Here is a 14342-nt window from a genome sequence, read left to right as displayed (position 1 = left end):
TTGCCCCAAAAAGGGAGTTTATTACATCTCTTTCTCTGGTCATTTCCAGGAAGAAAATGAGAAAATACTGACTTTACAATATCACTTGTATTTTTTACGTCAACTCATTTGACACGTTATATTAACACTGTAGAAGTTACCTCCATTAGCTTGTTGCAGTTGAGACTATTAAAACATATTTCAGGAAATACACTTCTCAAACACAATTCCATTTGAATTTCTATTTGTTTTTGCCTGTTTAAGAAACTCTCAGTTAGTTATATCTCTGATCTCTCACTACTGTTTTTTAGTTTTCTTAAGTCACAATTGCTTTTTGGTTTTCTTAACCAGTCAAATATTTAGAATAAAATATATAATAAGTGAATTTAGGTAACATGGTAGCTATGTTTAATTGTAACAAATTATATCTCAACTATTGGGGGAAAATTTCTCTGCAGGGTGCATATTTAAAACCTGTACTTTCGTGCTCGCTTCGGCAGCACATATACTAAAATTGGAACGATACAGAGAAGATTAGCATGGCCCCTGTGCAAGGATGACACGCAAATTCGTGAAGCGTTCCATAAAAAAAAAAAAAAAAAAAAAAAAAAAAAAAAAAACTATACTTTCATGTATTACACATTAATACTCCTAGAATTCTATTGTCCAACAGATTTTCATTCATCAGTTGAATGGACAACTGAGGTACTCATTTTCTGGATCTGCCTGCAGGCTAATAGTTTATTTTGACAGCATTGCCATCTTATGCAGAATGTTTTGACAATCGTGTAAATAACTTACTGCATTTTGTTCTATTTTATAAAATCCAACAAGAAACAGAAGAATTAAAGTGCTAAACTAGTGACTTTAGAGGTAATACATAAAGTCCCTATTTAAAAATTAAGCTTTCAATAACTTGAGACCAAAAGAATCTGGCCTAAATGAGAGGAAACTGAGATACAGTTTGACATGAGGCTAAAAATAAGGTAAGAAGGCAAAATGTATGTCAGTTCCTGTTCATTTTTGTCTGTGGTTCAGAAATTTGGCTTTTAAGCATTTTAGCATGAGGGAGATTTTTTGGATTCCTTTAGAAATACGGGAGAAAATTTTCTGGGTGAGATCCGTTTTGGTCTACTATTAAGCACTATTATAAACTCTCTATAATTCTGCATTATTTCATCTACTAATCAGAAACACCAATGATAAAAAGAATTTCTATTTTATGTTTAAGAGTTGTAATTTTACTTTGTCTCGATTTGCTTTCAACAGTCATGCAGTTTTTGTTAGTCGGATCTATTTATGTTGAACAGGGAGAGGATTCTAGAAATACCCTGGGTGCCGAGATGCTGAGAAAAGCTTAGTTCTGTCTTAAAATCTCTCAGTGCCCATAGGTGCAAATTTTATAAGATGCTGATTAGGTCTGGTGTAGATCCTATATAAATACTTTACAAAAAATGTAAAGGATGTGAACCGCATTTGAGAATCATTGATTTAAACCTTAGCCTCTGACTTGAATTAGTTAACAGTTTCAAAGGAGCTCCTTCTAGCCCAGAAACATCTTATTCTTAAGAGGTAAATGAGCTCATGACTTATTTCTTCAAATTAGGGGATGAGAATTAGAGTGGTGAAAGAACTAAGGCTAACACCATTAAATAAGCAATTGAAAACAGCTGATTTTTCTAACAAGGCAGTAAAGAATCTCTTTTTCTTGTGAGGTCTCAAGCCACAGAAGCCATGTCTTTGAAAAACTCTTTTGTATCAGAAGGACTCTGCTCCTTTTACTCCATCCTTTTCAGGACTGCGGATTGTGGTTGGGGAGGGTGGACTTTGAGCTTTTGGATGCAGAATTGATGGGAAATTTAAAAGCCTCATGGAAAATGTAAAAGAAAGGAAGACATTTAAGAACTTAAACTGGGGCCGAGTGTGGTGGCTCACGCCTGTAATCCCAGTACTTTGGGAGGCCGAGGCGGGTGGATCACGAGGTCAGGAGATCGAGACCATACTGGCTAAGACAGTGAAAACCCGTCTCTACTAAAAAACTACAAAAAAAGTTAGCTGAGCATGGTGGCGGGTGCCTGTAGTCCCAGCTACTCAGGGGGCAGGGGCAGGAGAATGGAGTGAACCTGGGAGGCAGAGCTTGCAGTGAGCCAAGATGGCGCCACTGCACTCCAGCCTGGGTGACAGAGCAAGACTCTGTCTCCAAACAAACAAGACGTTCAACTGAAATTTACACTTTCTCTCCTGACAGATCCTGAATGATTGGGTTGAAAGCAATCTTCAAACTATCAATTTTAATTTTGTCTATGGGAAATAATTTTTGAACTGCTATAGCCATTTTGGTTGATTCTGTTTTTTGGGCAATTGTTTCTTAATTATATTTGCTGATTTGCTTTTTCTATTAGATGACATGGTAATTGCACATTTCAGCATAGTAATTATGCAAATTTCTATTTCTGACATAATATGAAGAAAAAACTATATATCTGAATGAAACTGGTTTCACAAATGGGCTTAGATAAACTTAGTATCTCAATTATTTTAATTAAGAGAACTGTATAAAAAGTTTCAAATATTTTGTTTAGTGAGATTTCAGGATAATGAACAAAAAGACATAATTGAAAATAGTTTCCTTTTAATCTTATGATTGAAGCAGGAAGTATTTATTCTAAATCATTGACTGCCCATTGGAATCATGCTGGAGGCATTTAAGCAAATACCAATATCCATTTGGGAATTTCACCTGTGCATCAGTATTTTTTAAAAGCTCCCCAGGTAACTTTAATGGACATCCAGTGTTCACAACCACTGAAGAAGGCTACCCTTAAGTAGACTCATCTAAATATTTACTAAGCCCGATATGGCTAAAAATGAGATAGGAATTATGATATAAGTGTATTCCATAATTGAAGTAAGCCTTAGTTACTGTACTTAAGGAGCTTATATTGCACTAGAAAAGATTAAAGTGAAACAAATTTTAAAATTTCAGAAAGTGACATCATTAAAACCTAACTGTGGCAGAGAATTTGTTCTAAGATGTCCTGAGAAGAAAGAAATCATGGAAGAGTAATGATTAAAGAACTACAAGAAGTCCAGGCCTCAGTCTGGGCTTCTAAGTGTGGTAGCTATGGTAGCCAGCCCCCAAGATGACTCCTAGGAAGCCCCACCTCCTGGTATTCACTTTCTTGTGTGACTTTTCTCTTATCCTCTCTCTTACTCTCTTTTAATCCTCTCTCTCACTCTCTTTTTTTTCTCTCTCATTAAAAATTATTTTCTCTCCCTTACTCCTTCCTCCCCTTTCTCTCTCCATTTCTCTCTCTCATTAATAAGTCTGGAGGAAGCCAGATGTGAGGACACTCAGGAAGCTTATGGAGAGGCCATGTGGTGAGGAATGGAGGCCTTGGCCAACAGCCAGTAACCATGTGAGTGAGCTTTAAGGGGATTCCTTAACACCAGTCAAGGCTAGAGATGACTATAGCATCAGCTCCCAGCTTGCCTGCCACCTCATGAGAGGTGGAATGAAAATTCAGGCCAAGAATGGAAAACAAGGTGTTGGGAAGACCATCATGAGCAAAGGAATGAAGTGGGGCTGAAATGCTATGTTGTCGTATTCTGGCTGGAAACACAGGTATGTTGGCTAAGAAGTGTGGCGTGGAGGAGTGTGGGGAACGTAGAATATCGAGGCTATTGAAAAATGTACTAAGCACTTAATGTGAGAGGCAATAAGGAGCCATTGGGCATTTGTTTTATTTTCCCTCTCAAAAGTTTGGAAACTTATTTTTTGAAAACACCATAATTCAAATACAGAAAAATATTGTCTATAAATTAGCAAGAGGAAAACCAGACCATTGATTTGTATAGAAATAGATGAGCACTACTCTTGTGAAAAAATGTTTTGGTGGACTGACCTCCTTGGAGCAAAGGGTTGGAATAGAAAAGGAGAGATTTGATATATGAGATGAAATTTATCCATCATTAGTAAACACTGAAACCAACAACAAATTTATATACCATAGATCAGTAATAACCTGACCTTCCATCTAAGCATATCTAAATATGTATGAAATAGAGAGCAAAATCTGTTTTTTAAAATTAAGACTTCATTTCCAATGTTGGCTCAATGTGATTTCAAATATATTAAAACTTATCACATGAACAAAAATTAATTGGGTGTCTTATACATTTTTCACACAGTCACTTATTTCCTACAAAGCATATAAATACTAAATTGAAAGTCCAAGGGAGCAGTTTTTCATTTTTTTATGATGTTGTAATAGGAGCAGGAAAGAATTTTATGAATGAAAATTCACCTGGTTTAAGTACAAGCTCATAGCCGTCTTTTTGCTGTTGGAATGTTTTCCTAAGGAATTTTGCCTTAGGCAAGTCTCTGCTTTTAGAATAAATCAGATCAACCTCAATTTTATCAATGTTTTGCTTTTGGCCCACTGTTTATTTTGCAAGTAAAACTCAAAATCAACAGTTAGGTCTAGGGTGAACATTAAGGAAACTGTGCCCACAGCACAGGGTCTGCATAAACCACCTTTGGGGAATAATTTACTTTTTCTTTTCCACATTTATTCAGAAAACAAGATAGAGCATCTTCTTAAGTCAAAACAATTGTTTTCATTTTAAAGCAATGAACAGTTGGTATATACATTTCAGAAAACCAGAAAAAATAAGTTATTTTTAACAGTTTATTGTAACACCAACAAACAGAACATATCACTACTACATTTTTCTTTCTTTACTTCTATATTTTTTTCCCTGTAGGCTTAACGGGTTTTTAACATTTAAGTTTTAGACAATTTGAGTTTCTATCTCAATGTGGAGGAAAATGCAGTGTGCAACCTAATATCTTTAAGGATCCTATGGGACTTATTTCTTATAATTATATCTAGTTTGAATTTTTGGGTTCGACTGATTTTTTTATCTTATTCGTCTCTGACCTCCCTTCTCTTTCTTTTGTTGGCCCAACATAGAACAGAACCCTCTGTTTTTAATTCTTCAAAATATAGTCCAAACAAGACAGTTATCAAAGGTAGCTATGTGTAATAGACTTTTACTGTTGATTTGGTGAGTAGTCACACTGAGTATTAACACTACAGATAAGATTAATATTAGACATTGATGTTCTTAAGAGTTTCCGTTGGCTCATGCCTGTAATCCCAGCACTTTGGGAGGCCAAGGCGGGTGGATCATGAGGTCAGGAGATCGAGACCATCCTGGCTAACACAGTGAAACCCCGTCTCTACTAAAAAAAATACAAAAATATTAGCCAGGCGTGGTGGCCGGCGCCTATACTCCCAGCTACTTGGGAGACTAAGGCAGGGGAATGGAGTGAACCCACGAGACGGAGCTTGCAATGAGCCGAGATCGCGCCACTGCACTCCAGCCTGGGGGACAGAACAAGACTCTGTCTCAAAAAAAAAAAAAAAAAAAGTTCCTTGGCTATTTGTACTATTGAGAATTTCTCATTTTGTGACTTCTTCTTGATGGTGGTCTTCCATCTTCTTTCATCTCTAGACTTCCCCAGCCCCTCTCTGATGCCTGTCCCTGGAAACTAAAAGTTCTTCCCAATGTCTTACGCAGAGCAATTCAGTGCTGTCCCTTGTTTACCCTTATCTCATAACTGGCCACATCTTAAGACCTATCTTTCCCCAACTGCCATGACCCTTCAGAGGTTTTTTGGCTTGTTTTGTTTTTGCTAATCAAGAAAGAGTTCTCTCCTAAGAGGAACTGACCTGCAGTATTTAACCAACTCCTTCCACCCTCATCCTAGCCCTCTCTAGGAGTGTGGATCAGTTCAGAACATAGTCCTAAATCTTTAAACAGGATGAGTCAAGCAATGGTACTAGTACTTGTGTGGTATTCTCTCCTGTATTTTTTAAACCTTCTGATAATCTGGTAATTACCTGTCATTTCTGTTGATGGAATTAGATGATTGGGATCCCAACACGATGCATCTGTCAGCAGCATTGATTCATCATCACTGTATGCCAAGGTTTTCCCTGATGTGAGAAATGGAGGATTAATTAGTCAGTGGCTTTCACTCCTCCCCTTCTTCTGTTTTTTAATTCTCTCTGTATTCTAGCTTTGTGTTCCTGCTACCTGTTTTATTCTCTAAAAGGGACATCCTGGTATAGGGGGTGGGAGTCAGGAGAATTGGAGATAGTGTAAAAAAATTTTTTCTTTCCTTTAGGCATTAATCTGAACTCCATTTTGTTTAGAGGTCTTCTTAACTGTGAGTATTCAGTTAGGACTTTCTTCCCCCTTTTATCCTGTAAATCCTCACAGCCAAGCATACCTCTGTGACTTCTACTGGCCTTTCCAGTACTGTACCTGACTAGATTATGTTTTATTCTCTTTATATACAAAGGATAGGACTTATACTTAGAGAGGGAGATACAGGGATTATGGTCCCTAAGCAATGCATGCTCAATTACAAATATTAAATTGAGCATAGAACAGTGAACTCTATCTACAAACAGTACCAGTAACAGATCAGTGCTCAGAGTCTGAATGTTCATTTGTCTCACAGGGCCTGCACAAAGACTGCAGGCAAAACTTTCCTTAAATATCTTAAATAGGATTTGGACTTGGCTTTCCTCCTCTTATGGCTAATAAACGTCATCGTCCTCATCACCATTGTCATTGTCATCTCTCACCAGTGCCTACTCTCCTCCCTCCCTAAAGCGCACTCTTTCTCTCCCCCCTCCCTTGCCTGGAGCTAAGTGGACAAGAAATGCAGCACAGAACTCTGAGAGAGCTCAAGGCAAAAAGGGTATCAGGACCTGGTAGGTGGAGAGAATTGAAGTCACACAACAGGTGATAATCAGGAGTGAGTGGAGAAAGCAGAGTCATGGGTTGCTGAGTGGCGAGAAGGAGAAGTTCCAAAAGTGTCAGAAAAGAAACAATCCAATTAAGTAGGAGTAATGTTGTTTTTAATAATACACTCTGGGTCAGGTGTGGTGGCTCACTCCTGTAATCCCAGCACTTTGGAAGGCCAAGGCAGGTGGATCACTTGAGGTCAGGAGTTTGAGACCAGCCTGGACAACATGGTGAAACCCCATCTCTACTAAAAATACAAAAATTATCTGGACGTGGTGGTGGGTGCCTGTAATCCCAGCTATTCAGGAGGCTGAGTGGGGAGAATCGCTTGAGCCCGGGAGGGAGAGGTTGCTGTGAGTCGAGATTGTGCCACTGCACTCCCGCCTGGGCAAGACAGCAAGACTCTGTCTCAAAAAAAGAAAAATAATACACTCTGATTTGTGTCAACAGTGTTCCCCTAACTCTAATTAGTAATGGGTAAAAAGAAACTACACCCAAAGTGCTCATCTCTAAAATTATTTTAATGTAGATTAAATTTATATATGATTAAATATCCTATTTACATTAATTAAAGATATATGTATACAATTCAACCATAACCCTCAGATATTATTTCCACTTCTAATTCCAATTCATCTGCACTACCTTTTTTTTTTTTTTTTTTAGCACAAATAGAATAACTTCTTCTGACTCGGATGAGGATACAGACTGCAGCAAAACGGTCACCATCCGAATCAACTTGAGGACAAAAAAGAAGCTGGGATTACAAATTTTGGCAATTCAAATATGGAATAATAGGTTCCTGAAGTATGATTATTCATGGTCTTTCCAAGGAGGCTCCAGGTTCAGAGTAGTTGCATTTAAACTCTGGTTCCACCACTTGCAAACAAGTCCTTGGAACTTGGGGAAGTTAACCTTGCTCAGTCATACTTTCCTCATCCTTAAGACAGAGATAATAACAGGACCTACCTCATATAGGGATGTTGTGAAGAATGACATAATACATGTGAAGCACATACATGGCACACATTAAACTCTGGATAAATATGAACCATTACTGTAACACATACAGGTGATTAAATAAGGGCTGGCTACCACAATGTTCTCAGATACTCAAGCCAAAGATGTAGGGGGCATCTTTAACCCTACCTTTCCTCTCATCACCACAGCACATCTGTGACAGAGTCCTGTCTTTCTTAATTTTAAAATAAATCCTAAATCCATATTCTTCTCTCCGACTCCACTGTAACTGTTGATACCCAGGGCACCATTATCCCTTCTGGCCGATGGCATCAGCCTCTCACAGGTCCCAGCTTCCAGTCTCCTTCCTCTCTAGTCCACTCTCCAAACTGCAGCCAGAGCTGACTTATAAAGCTACAAATCCTATCAAGTGGGGGCACTTGTAAACTGTCCTCTATCTCTCTTTGTTTTTAGCATAAAACCAAACTCAGTCCCATGACCTTCAGGGTCTGGCTTAATTTGACGCCTGTCTCCCTTATTCACGTCATCTTATTCCACTTTCCTCCTTGCTTGCTTATTATGTTCAGCCACGATTACCACATTTTAGTTCCTTATCAGCATCAACCCTTTCTCCAGGCACTCACTCTTCTCTCAGCCTGCACTGTTCTGTCTCTCATTCTTTTTTTAAAATTTATTGATTTACTTATTAAAACTTTAATTTTTAATTTATTTTTAATTTTCAATTTAAAATTTTTTATTTTTAATTTTAAATATATAGTAGATAGACATATTTATGGGGTACATGAGATGTTTTGTCTCCCATCCTCTTAATGGCTGGCTCATTACTATCCTATAGACCTCAGTTCAAACTCTGCCTTCTAGAGAAGGCTCTGTCTCTCCTGCCCAAGGGGGCCTCTTTATTAATTGGTAATCTCATCCCCTGGCTTATTTCCTCTGTGGCTTTCATCACAACTTGTAATTATCATCTGTATTTTTTGTTGTGTACATCTATGAACAATGACATCAAACACAGTTGTGTGTGGCGTTCTCAGCAAAGAGTTACCTGTTTTTATAGATGTTTTATAGTAGATGTTGGGAAAACAAATTTTAGTGAGACAATTTTTATATTCTCTCCAGGATATCAAGGAACTTGAGGTGTATTGGAAGTCCTGTAGAAGTGGAAGTGGCAACAACACCGTACAAAATGCTATTATGGAGCCACGCACAAGCTATTAACTTTGTCTGGTGTTGGGGGATCGGGGAAGGAAGGTTCTAAGTGAAGTGTCATCTCGGGTAGGCTTCACTGAAGAATGAGAAAGAATTATCTCAAGAAGTAGGGAGGAAGGGACATGCTTAAGTACTTCCCTGCCCCTAAAAATATCAAAGACACATTGACAGCAGAGCACGCCACACACAGAAATGGTGAGGGGTCTCAAGGGAGTAAGGTGTGTCAATTGAGAATGGGATAGTTGAGAACAGCACACTTGAGTGTGATGGCTCAGAGGCTGGATTCTGAAGTCAGTCCACCTGATTGGAATTCCAGTTCTGTCACTTATTAGCTGTATGATTGCAAAATTTTACATGGCTCTGTGAGGCTCAATTTCCTTCTCTGCAAAATGGGATTTCTAATGGCACTTTCCTTAAAGGAATCCTGTAAGAATTAAATAAAATAAATATTTTGCACAGTATGTGACACATAGTGAGTGCTGAAAAAATATATATAAAAAAGCAAGACTACCAGAAATCATATCACTCAAACACTTAATACTTTAATATGTTAGTGTTCTAGGCTTTAGAATAGGTAATATATAAATACATATTTTTGTGATCTAACAGTGGGAAAGGAGTTCTTAAATAAAATTGCAGAAGTGCAAAAAAATGAGACAGAAAATGGATGCATTGGATTATATTAGTATTAAAGATTTCTGTTCAATTGAGGTTAAATAAAATTGCAGAAGTGCAAAAAAATGAGACAGAAAATGGATGCATTGGATTACATCAGTATTAAAGATTTCTGTTCAATTGAGGTTATCATAAGTAGACATATGGCAGAATGACAGAATCTTTGTCATTTCTAATGACATATGGCAGAATGAGAGATATTTGTCATTTCTAAATCTGAGAAGGGATTTTTTTAATCTATAAAATAAAAGGAAGTCCTTCAAATCAATAAAAACCCAGCAAATTTGATAGAAAAATGGACAAAGGATATAAATAAAAAAAATCACAGGCAACAAAACCCCAAAGGCTAATGAGTATAACAATTGCTTAACTTAATTTTTATCAGGGAAAAACAAAGAAATAAACATTGAGATATCCATTTATACTCATTAGACTGACAAACTAGAAGCTGGAAAATGCCCAGTGTTGGCAGGCATAGGGGATATAGAAACTATAGGCTGGGCTAGCCATCCTGCAGAGCAATCTGTTAGTAAATTAGAAATATACATAGCAATTCCACTCCTCAGTATATATCCCAAATATATTCCCCAAAAGTGTCTTAGAAGATATATCTGTCAGGATAAGTTCAGTTGTGTTGTGAGACAAAGAATCCCAAATCTCAATAGTTTGAAACAATACAAGTTAATTTCTTGTTCATGCCACGTTCCATTACACATTGGCAGAGACCTCTCTGCTCATCCAGTCTCTTTAGAACTATGCTGGCAGAGCAGGCCCTTTTTGAACATGACTCATCCCTGTACCAGGGGGAAAAGCATGTACTTGTGGGGGTCCTCCATGAGCAACTAAATGCTCTAGCCCAGAAATGACATATGTTACTCCTTATAAAATTCATTGGCCCAAACCAGGCACATGGTCCACCTGACAATAGGGGGTCAGAAATTACAATCCTACCATTTGCTGCCATGGAGTGCTACTCTCTCTGACCAGCATAAAGGACATATACAAGAATATCTACCAGAAGTATTGGGAGGTGGGAACATCAGATTAGATGCATTCCTATTAATACATTTGAATTTTTAAATCACAGTGTTGAATTAAATAAAAGAAATAAAATGAGATAAAATTTTCAATAAAACAGATATCTTTATATAAGTATTGTTTTATGTAAAATATTATTTATGAACTATGTAAAATAGTATTTATGTAAAAATATCTACACATTTTATACAATAGACATTTCTATGTCTCCACCCTCTGGACCTAAGTTTCTACCCTAAGGGTCATACTTTCTTTTTCTTGAAGGGTAACACAGATTTGCAGCTGAGTAGTTTCATCAGACAGTTTCTTGCTTGTAGAATTTGGGTAATAAAGCAGTCTTCCTCCATTCATCCTTTACTCCTTTTGATTCAAGCTGGTGGTGTTTATAAAACTGGTAATGTTGATACAGCGTTCTCAAAAACCTGTGGGTCTCCTGTATGTATAATAAGATTCACACTGTTAGACAAGAAGGTCTCCCATATATCTTTTCTGGGTCACCCCATCTCCATTCTTCACTTCTGCAGAGATAGTTGAGGGTAATCATGAGTCACACACATAATCTCTTCAGCAAAATGTTGTCCAGTCACACCCTGGGCCTTCTCTCCAGAGCACACCTTCCCTATAGTGAGTATACTAATTTTTCTGTCCTTTGCAGTCTGATAGGTTGAGAATTTCCAATATAATCAAGCCCTAGTCCCTCTTTATTTGACAGTTTTCTTGTCAGTTTATCTCTTCTCACATTTTACTACAAGAAGCAAGAAGAAACTTGGCTTCACCATCAATATTTTTCTTGGAAATATCTTCAGCTAAATATCAAAGGACATTACTTCTAAGTTCTGCTTTCCATACAAAACTGTAGAACACAATTCAGTTAGACTTTCTGCCACTACATAGTAAGGATCCCCTTTCCCGGAGTTTACAAAATCATATTTATCATTTCCTTCTAAGCCTGCACCAGCATCAGCTTTAACATTCATCTTTCTATTAACATCCTCTTTATGACAATATATGTATTCTCTAGGATAATATAGCCTTTCTCTATCATGCTCCTCACTTCCCTATTAGTCCTCACCAACAGCATCTTCAGCATCCATTTTTCTACCAATAGCCTGTTTACAACAATCTAGGCTTTATCTGTCATGCCCCTCAAAATTCTTCCATATTCTGCCCATTATCGAATTCCAAAGCCACTTCCACATTTTTATGTATTACAACAGCATCACATTTTCATTACCAAAATCCATTTTGGTGTCCTGTGCCTTTCACAAGTTACCAGAAACTTGGTGACTTAAAGCAATAGAAATGTATTATCTCACGGACCTGGAGGTTAGAAGTCCAGATCCACTGGGTTAACAACAAGGTGTGGACAGGGTTGCATTCCTCTGGAGTGTCCGGGGGAAGGTCTGTTCCTGGCCTCTTCTAGCTTCTGGTGGCTGCTGGCATTCCTTGATTTTTGGCTGCATCATTTAAATCTCTGCCTCCATGTTCACATTGCCTGGATTTCCTTTGGAGGACCATTATTGGGTCTATCATAAATATTTATATGTATGCTCATATACTCTTGTATAATGTTAACATAGCAAATTATACCAATCAATTTCTTCGTGTTGAACCACCCTTACATTTTTAAAACTCTACATGATAATCACTTTATACTTTTGATGTCTTTACAGTATTTCATTTTATGGAAATAACATACTTTATTTATGAAACTTTACTAATAAACATTAAAGTTATTTTCAACCTTCCTGTATTATTTTACTGTTGTAAAATTATTACACATGTCCACATAGTCTTATCCAACTCCTTCATTGGAATATATTCCCTGGAGTGGAATTGCTCAGCAAAATATACACGTTAAAATTTTTTTTCTTTTTTTTTGAGACAGAGTCTCGCTCTGTCGCCCAGGCTGGAGTGCAGTGGCCAGATCTCAGCTCACTGCAAACTCCGCCTCCCGGGTTCACGCCATTCTCCTGCCTCAGCCTCCCGAGTAGCTGGGACTACAGGCGCCCGCCACCTCGCCCAGCTAGTTTTTTGTATTTTTTAGTAGAGACAGGGTTTCACTGTGTTAGCCAGGATGGTCTCGATCTCCTGACCTCGTGATCCGCCCGTCTCAGCCTCCCAAAGTGCTGGGATTACAGGCTTGAGCCACCGTGCCCGGCCAAAATTTTTTTATTTACCTTACCAAATCGCCCTCTAGAAACATTCCAATTTAAAATCTCATTTCTCACCTTTCAACTAAGAGAGTTTGCCATTCCCTCTGTATCTTGCCCAGTTCAGAGTACTAACAATTTATTTTCGTAAGAGGTAGGGCATATTACTTCAATGTTTTCTTTTGTATTGCTAGTTAAACAGCTGTTTTATTTTTATCAGTAGTCCATTTATTCCTGCAATTATCAATCTTTTCTTTTTTTGCAAGAACTTCTATAGATGAAGATAGTAGCCTTTTATATTACGATAATAACCTTTTTGTTTAGGTTTAAACTATATTTTAGTATTTTTTCATTTTTCACTCATCTCAACTCTGTTAATATTGCCTTTAGTTATATAAAAGTTAAAAAAATTTAGGAACTAGATTATGTAATGCTGTTTTAAGAAAATCCTTCTTTACCCCAGGAATATTGGTCGTTACTATTAAATGTGACCTTACTCTCAATCATAAGATGGCGAGGTTTTAAGAGCATTTGAGTTTCACTGTGTTGTTTTTGGGTCAATTCTGGGCTGTCCCGAGAGTTTTCTTTAGTACCACCCAAATCTGCCTCTTGAATGCCAAGGCTTGGCAAACCATCTCAGCTGGCCAGTTGAAAAATATTCTGCAGGCCGGGCGCGGTGGCTCACGCCTGTAATCCCAGCACTTTGGGAGGCCGAGACGGGCAGATCACGAGGTCAGGAGATCGAGACTATCCTGGCTAACACAGTGAAACCCCATCTCTACTAAATATACAAAAAATTAGCCGGGCGCAGTGGCGGGCGCCTGTAGTCCCAGCTACTCGGGAGGCTGAGGCAGGAGAATGGCGTGAACCCGGGAGGCGGAGCTTGCAGTGAGCCGAGATCCGGCCACTGCACTCCAGCCTGGGCGACAGAGCGAGACTCGTCTCAAAAAAAAAAAAAACATATATATATATATCCTGCAGAGCCATCTTGCTCAACCTCTTAAGTCAAATGAGTGTTTACCTTACCTATTGTTCATGTTTATTCTGGGTTTTTATAAAGTTGGGGCACTTTATTTTCCCCTTCTGTTTTCCTCCACTGAAAGCTGAAATCACTGTGCTCTAGATGCAAATAACTAAAATGAGAGAGGGAGCAGACACCTGAGGGACGTCACACAGGTCTAGTCTCAAAGTTATTTAGGGGTTGATAAGTATGAGAATCACAGCGTGGTGTGTCATAGCTGACATGTGGTGTCTGAACTACTTTCATCAGTTTGTGTACTATTTTAATCCCAAGAATAAACAAAGAAAAAAAACTTGCCTGATATTAAAACTTTGTTGGATATAAAATCAACTTAGAGCCTGAATTCAAACACCAGTTCTAGACAATGAGAGGGTACTTTTTTCCCCTCTCCTTAAGTAAAGAATTCTTTCAGGGTCAGCAAAAGTCCAGATGAAGTAAAATGTTAAAAGATATGCCTTCATAAT

The 14342-nt window shown here is 37.9% G+C and overlaps 1 non-coding gene across 1 annotated transcript; it reads left to right on the top strand.

Annotated features, from left to right (window-relative positions):
* Window positions 1-463: 463 nt before the first annotated feature.
* Window positions 464-570, top strand: LOC115894500. Its single transcript, XR_004054605.1, has one exon. It is a non-coding gene; the product is annotated as a U6 spliceosomal RNA (small nuclear RNA).
* Window positions 571-14342: the final 13772 nt, after the last annotated feature.

Source organism: Rhinopithecus roxellana, chromosome 17 (genome assembly GCF_007565055.1).
Source record: "Rhinopithecus roxellana isolate Shanxi Qingling chromosome 17, ASM756505v1, whole genome shotgun sequence".
Lineage (NCBI taxonomy): Eukaryota > Metazoa > Chordata > Mammalia > Primates > Cercopithecidae > Rhinopithecus > Rhinopithecus roxellana.
Note: the sequence above shows the minus strand (reverse complement) of the source record. Positions and strands in the feature narration are given on the sequence as shown.